We start from the raw sequence: 7,679 nt of genomic DNA, 5'->3' as shown, positions 1-7,679 counted from the left end.
AGGCACATCTCTTGTCAATGAGACAGGCCACCTTTATCTGACAAATAGGCAGCTTTATAGGAAGTTGGGCAATCTGTTTCCTTAGATCATTTCTTCTACAAAATCAAGCATCACAATTTACTGAGAGTGTCACTTTCCCTAATTCATATCTGAAATTCACTATGCTTTTTGAAAGACTAGCCACAGGGCCCACACTGAGAGCCGAAAAGCAAGACCCATTTCCTTTGGAGACTACACTATTTCCAAACCAGAGGTGGGAGCAATCTGAGGTTCTTCTATATAAGATCTGAAATCCTAGGTAAAGGAACTGAAATGCATAATAAAAAATGTGACATTCTAACTTTCAAGATTATACAACCCACTTGTGCAATTCTGTCACTGGAAGCAGCATATTAAATAAAAAGGTCAAACAGATCTATTGCACAGATCAATATATTTGTTACACTAATTCTCAAAACCACCAGACTTTGTCTCTCCCATGAAACACTTGCTGTCTATGTCCACAGGTACCTGCTCTATTTTCCCATCAATAGTGTCTTCATTTCTTTCATACTTTCTTGACACCTACAAACATCTGATATCAGGGGACAGAAACTATTCTTTTTTATTTTGATCCCTCCTCCTCCATGTAATGAACATAAATTACATAAGGTGTCACCAACCGTTTTTGGCCCATGGTAATATCTGCAAACCAGAGAAACTGTTGTGGGCATCACATGTGTGTGTGGCAACTCTCAGTTCCCCAGGGATAACCCTCCCTGAAATCACCCCCATGCCACAATTTGAAGTTTGAAGGAAAAAAGGCCTTCTATTGGTTAAAGGAGGATTCTTTCAAGCCTAATTTCAGCAGGGGGATGGAACCCTGTGGGCACCAAAGGAGGCCTGTTCAGGTCCATGGGTGCCACATGGGCAACCCATGCATTATATTGTGTGTACATACCATACACTTCAGAGAGGACCCATAATCTATAGTCTAGTAGGGAAAACAGTCGTCGTAAATTTAGTTAAAAGTAAGATGTAGAGCTATAAAAAAGAATACAGTTTAACCATAAGCCCTGTTAAAGTCTTTTGCTGTTAGAGCTGTTTTATACATAATGCAGAGTGAGGTAGTAGAATTCTTGACCACTACTTCAGTAGCACTTCAGACTACATTTGTGTATGTGTTACAGGCTCATAAATGTTTCCCATGGAAAATGCATCCTTCATGTAGCAATCTAGCACATCATGGAGGCAACTATGATTTTTTGAACAAGAATATTATTCCTGTATAGCAACTAAAAACTCAACACTACAAAAGTTACAATATGCTCACAATCCAATAGATACACACAAACCTTTCTCCTTGATGTGGCTAGTTTATTACATGCTAGATGCTTTTTATGTGGGGGTATTAAAAAATATGCCTCCCCACCCCCGCAGTCCAGAATTCTACCACCTTATTCTGCATAATATATACAACAGCTCAGAGTCTCTTGTCATGTCCCTTCCACAGCATGGGCTCCTCTCTACACCAAGGTTTCCAAGAGAGTTGATACTGGCATGTAGAGGAACTATCATGTAGCTTCTTCCCATGTAGCCCAGAGGGCTTCTGCCATTACCTTCACTGTACAGGAAGGAGCTGCACTGAAGTAGCTCCCACACAGCAAAGCTAAATTTAGCATTTCTTAAATGTTTATTCTATTTCATTTGCAATATAACAATTTATATAATTCATTCATTCATTCTATGTGGATTATGAAAAGAATAAACATCAGGAGTTCATAAATAGACTTTGCAAATAAGCACCCTCAAAGACAACCTTGAATAATGATGGTGGCCAGGTGTTCTCCTGTATGATTTACAAAAAGGAAAGTAACTTCCATAATTCAGGTTGCAACTAGCCTTGCATTGAGAGTCAGCCTGGCAACCCAATCCTAAAAATGTAATTGGACATTCGTTCCATTGGGATCAGTGGATCTTAACCCAATTAATGTCTTTTTAAAAGGATGTAAAAGTACTTTCATATTACACTGTGTCATGCTGATCCAAGCCGCAGCCCATCAAGCTAATGACGGTTAGGCAGTCAACCATACAGGTAGCCCACAACATGTAAGTTCATTGTTTCTAATGGCTGCCGCTCAGTTGTGTGCTTGTTCCACATAGCAAAAAAACCAATATAGACTGAATCACACTGCCTCTTTGTTGACCTGGAACGAACTCCCTCAACTATTGGGACTAAACTAGCACTCTGTATGAGAGAGCAGGGGTCTCTTATGACAAATTTCCTACACACATTTCCTTACATCCTTGCCTGTGACTCTTCCAACTCTTGATCTTCCAACTCTAACACCCTCAGCCACTCAGTCCCCTGCTCTACTTTATCCCTTGTTTCTCCTTATGCCCAGTTCCCTCCCAGAATACCTATGGCTGAAACCTCTCATTTCCTTCAAACTGTTCCGCAAAGCTCACTTTCTTTGTGGAGCTTTTGGCTGAACATCTTAGCCCACCTCAAACCAAAATAAAGCCCAGGTATATATAGCTGCATTTGCTCATGTTCATCTCATGCTGTCCCTTGCCTCCCTTCATCATTGCTGTCATGTGTGATAAATGCACACACCACACACAGTTGTTTCATTGCATGCACATAAAATGGGAATCCCCACACCCTTTTTCTGCCCTGTCTTCTTAACTAATGTCCTAAATAACATTATGACAACACCCAGAAGGAAATTTGTTATGCCAGAAGCAGTCCATACAACAGTCTTATGCAACACTGTTCGCGAGACAAAGCCCGGATCAGAATATCATCCAGACAGGGATGAAGACAGATCCATCTAGTGTGAAGGTAGAAGACCAAGGCAACCCACACTTTGGTGAACATCCTCAGCGCCAAGGACAGGCAGAATGGGAGGGCATGATACTGGAAGTGTATGAGAACCAAAGAAATTTGCGGTGACTTGGCTGATCTGGAATGTGCAGTTACACCTCGGAGAGATCGATGGAGGTCCTCCAGTCCCCCTTCCTTAGTGCCGCAATGACTGACAGGAGAACTCACAAAAAAAGCAGTTCCTAAAACTACACAGTGGAAAAGGCTGCAGAGCAAGCCAAACCCACATCCTCTCACCCACAGATAGTGTCAGTCTGGGTGGGAGGGATGGCTCCTCCCCCTGAAGAGGAGGCAGAAGATTGAAACAGTCACTGCTTGTCACTACCAGAGGGAGGATAATCCCTGTCAACGCAGTGTCCTTCAGTCCAGTCTGGCAAACAGTCCCATGCAACATGCTAGTTTAACCCAGGATGCTACACTACAGTCTGAAAGCACTTCAGTGTACCCATCTCCCATGGAAACGTAGGTACCCATTTCCTTAAGGGGATCCCACACAGCTGGGATGAGAAACATATGGGCAGGGCCAATCATATGAAACATTCCCGACCGAGCTGACAGAGCAAGAACAACTCCTCAACCCATTAACATCAACCATGCAGACATTCTTTTAGTAGAAGCCTGTACAAGGTAATAACTAGAGAAAAGGTAATGGACAGAAACAGACAACTGGACATAATGTCACACGGGAATAGAGACACACGTTACTAAACATTGTGTGAGAATGTAAGGTGCTGGCAGAAGCCCTAAGCCCCCAACCCCTCGCTCCAGAAAGTCATAGCAGAGGAATGAGAGGTGGTTGGAATGTCCTCCAGCCCTATCTACAAATAGAAATTCACAATAAGGAAATTTCCATTTTTGCTAGATAGGGCTGGAGAACATTCCTGGTTAGGGATATAACAGAGCAGTATACTAGTACACAGGGTGGGAGTCGGATTCCTCTGTCTAGTGAGGCAACACCTTCTGGAGCACCTTCCTACCAAATGCAGCGTCCACTGAGGAAAATGAATATATTTTGTAGTGCCTAATGAAGGTGTGTGGAGAGGCCCAAGTGGTCGCCCTACAGATATCCACAATAGGGAAACCCCCTTTACATGCTGCTGCCCACCGAATTGAGTGGTACCCAATGGGGGTTCCTTACCAAACGCCTCATATGCTTGTGCTATAGCAATTCTTAACCAGCAGGAAATAGACACAGTTGTCACCTTACACCTTCTCGATTTTCCAGAGAAAGACACGAAGAGGGCCTCTGACCTCCTAAACTCTAGTGTGCAGTCTAAGTAGAAACAAAGTGCCCTCTTCACATCTAGGGAATGCCACCTAGGATGCGCAGGATGGTGCGGGACAAAAAGAAGGCAGAATCACTTCCTGGGACCTGTGGAAAACCAAGTTGACCTTGGGTAGAAAGGATGGACCTGGTCGAAGGACCACCTTGTCCTGATGGAATATACACAATTGGGGGTCTGAGGATAAGGCCCCTAATTCGGAAGCTCTGCGTGCAGAAGTAATGGTTACCAGGAAAACTTTTTTGGAGGTCAGCAAGTTCAAGGGGCAGGTAGTCATCGGTTCAAATGGTGGACCCGTTAATGCCATCAACATCCAGATTAGGAACCTATGGACTGTCTAGGGGAAAACAAGAGCAACCCTCTTGAGAAAACACTTAAGGAGTTGAATGAGAGTGAAGGACCGCCCAGACTGAATAGAATGCTACTGAGGGCAGCTGCTTGATGCCTAATGGTGGCTGCGCTCAGTCCCATATCCAGACCCAACTGAAGGAACCCCAAGAGGACCCTGATGTCCCTGGACAGTGGTTCAGCCTCATTCATGGAACACCAGGACAGGAGGACCTTCCACGTGGAGGAGTATACTCTGTTCGTGGATTGTCTACGGGAAGCCAGCAGAGTGTCTAAAACTCTCCCAGTGAATCCCATGTTGCTCAGCCAGAGCTGCTCAGCCTCCAAGCTGTTAGCCAGAATAGTTCTGGCCGAGGATGGAATACTGGACCCTGTAATAGGAGATCCGGTTGTGTTGGCAGCTGCCATGGGGTCCTGACTGACAGATTCAACACGTTTGGAAACCAAGGGCATCTTGGCCAATAAGCAGCCACAACGATCAGTTCTGCCCTGAAAGTCCAAACCAGTTGAATTGTGTGCTGTATCAATCCAAAAGGGGGAAAGGCATATAGAAGGCCTTGCGGCCACTGCATCTTGAGAATGTTTGTGCCCTGGGCCTGAAGACATGGTGTTTGAGTGAAGAACCTGTCCAGCTGCGTGTTTTCAGGGGTGACAAAGAGGTCCACTATTGGTTCACATCACCGTCACACCACCTGGTGAAAAACTGCTGGGTTCAGCTGCCACTCCGCCTCCTTGACCAATGTCCTGCTGAGCCAGTCAGCTACAAAGTTGTTTGTGCCTGCCAGGTGTTCAGCCTTCAGGGAGGCCAGCTGTCTCTCCACCCATTTGAACAGGCGCTCCGCTTCCAGCGTCAGACCTCTCGATCAAGTGCCCCCTTGTTTGTTGACATAAGCTTTCATAGATGAGTTGTCGGTGCGTATAAAGAGATGTTTCCCTTTGATCTCTGATGTGAATGCCCTCAGACCTAGCCTGATGGCCTGTAACTCCAGTACATTAATGCTGAGCTCCGATTCCGACATTGACCAGGTGCCCTGTGTCACCTTGTGATCCAGGTGAGCCCCCCATCCACACAGATTTGCATCTGAGGTCATGTTTATTCATGGCAGGTCTTCCAGGCTGACCCCTTGGGTCAACCGCTGGGGTTTCAACCAACACCTGAGCTCTGCCATCGCTGCCAGGGGGATCATTACCGTGCATCTACGCTTAAGCAGAATGGCTTCCTGGTGGGGTAGCAGGAGCTCCTGTAGTGTCCTCGAGTGGAATTGGGCCCATGGGACCATGCTGAATGATGAGACCATGAGTCCTTGGAGTTGAGCTAGGAGCATCAGGTCCATTCCGGGAGATGAGGCTGTTTCCAGAAGCAGTTGATTTTTAGCACCCTTTCTTCGGTCTCATCCGGAAGAAGCGCATGTCCAGCTGTATCCCCAAGTGCGAGATCACTTGTGATGGGATCAGCATGCTCTTCTCTGTGTTTACCACAAAACCCAGCCCTTGGAGCCAGGCTAGCGTGAGGTGGGTGTCCATCTGGGACTGGCCCTCTGATGGTGCTCTCACCAGTATGTCATCCAGGTAGGCATGTCCACAGATCCCCATTGTTCGAAGATGGGCCACCAGGGCTATCAGCACCTTGGTGAAGACTCTCACTGCTGAGGAGAGTCTGAAGGCAACGCCCAGTACTGGAAGTGTCTATTGTCATGTGAGAACCGGAGAAATCTCCTGTGTTGCCTGCAAATTGAAATGTGCAGATACGTCTCTGAGAGGTCCACAGAGGTCAACCAATCCCCTTTTCTTGCAGCCTGAATGCTCAGCAGGTGCTGAATGGCCTCCGGGTAACGTTGGTAGTTCTCCAGTTTTTGGGACCATGGGGTGGGCAAGAACGGATTGTGTGGAGGTTGGACAAACTCTATTGCATACCCTGTGGATACTGTCTCCCGTACACAATTGTCCAAAGTGATGTCTCTCCACCAGGAGGAGAACTCCAGCAGCCTTGCTCCCACCCCGTGAGGGATGCTAGTCAGGATGAGTGGCCCTTTTGGGTGCCTTTCTGGAGTCTCCCTGAGGAGAAAGACATGCCTCCTGATTTTGTTAAGGAGGTGTGGCCATCACCTCTGTCCTGTCTGCCCCAGTGAAACCTTCTGAAAGATTGGCTTCTGAATCTGGAGGGCTGTCTTGAGGAACGAAAGAACTGGTCCTGTCTGTTTTTCCGTTCCCCTCTTTTAGCCATCAGAAGCACTTTCTTTTTGTCTCTCCTTTCCACCAGGTAAGTCTCCAGAGATTCACCAAACAACTTAGAGCCTGAAAAGGGGAGGGCAGTGAGGCGAGTCTGTAACCCTGCATCCACTGCCCATTGCCTGAGCCAAATGTTGCATCATGCCACGGTAGATGCTGCCATGGACCGTGCCGCAAACTGTAAGGTGTCCATAGACACATCAGCAGACAGAGCTGAGGCATACACCATTTTCTTTAAACCATCTTTCACAAACTTGGGAACATCGTCCCTTGTGCCCAGCTCTTTTGCCCACATGAACAATACCCTGGAGAAAACTGAGGAAGTGGCCACGGCCCTGAAGCCCACAGCATCTGCCTCGAAACTCTTGCGAAGGGCCCATTCGACCCGCTTATCACAGTGGTCCTTAGCCCTCCCTCCCCTTCAGCAGAGATCACTGCGTCCAGTAAGATCCTTGTCCCCTGTAGAGGCTGCTGGGACTCCCCTCCCCCACTGCATGATGTGACGGGGGTGGAGATGTGCCCCCGATATGGTGGCAGTAGGCATGCCATTCCGGCTGGTGGCTGGAGTAAAGGAAGGAAGAGATCTGGAAAAACTGTGGCGCGATAGTGAACTGCTAAATCTCCCCTCCCTGCTAGAGTCGCTAGAGTAAGATCTGCGCCTCAGCTTTCTCTTATGGGAGCACCTGCTTGAGTGTATGCCCCACTTATGTTTAAGGCATGACGAAGGGAGACACTGATTTCAGAGGCTATAAAGTCCTTAACCCATGACATAGACTTGGGAAACTGGGGGGGGGAAGCTTCCATACCTTCATCATTAATACTCACCCCCCCCGCTGCCCATTTGGGGATGGAGAGAGCACAGATTGAAAATTCGTTGAGCCTTGCTCTTGCAGCTCCCTAAAGTCCATCATGTCTCCCGCATGGCAGGAGTCTTGGTGGGAAAACAAGGAGGG

General features: G+C 47.1%; 1 protein-coding gene across 3 annotated transcripts in view; it reads right to left on the bottom strand.

Annotated features, from left to right (window-relative positions):
• PCCA (propionyl-CoA carboxylase subunit alpha) overlaps positions 1-7,679 on the bottom strand; it is a 437,395-nt gene that overhangs the window by 3,739 nt on the left and 425,977 nt on the right. The window lies entirely within an intron of this gene.

Source organism: Rhineura floridana, chromosome 5 (assembly GCF_030035675.1).
Source record: "Rhineura floridana isolate rRhiFlo1 chromosome 5, rRhiFlo1.hap2, whole genome shotgun sequence".
In the NCBI taxonomy this organism is placed as follows: domain Eukaryota; kingdom Metazoa; phylum Chordata; class Lepidosauria; order Squamata; family Rhineuridae; genus Rhineura; species Rhineura floridana.
The sequence above is the reverse complement of the archived record's forward strand: the minus strand, read 5'-3'. Positions and strand labels throughout refer to the sequence as shown.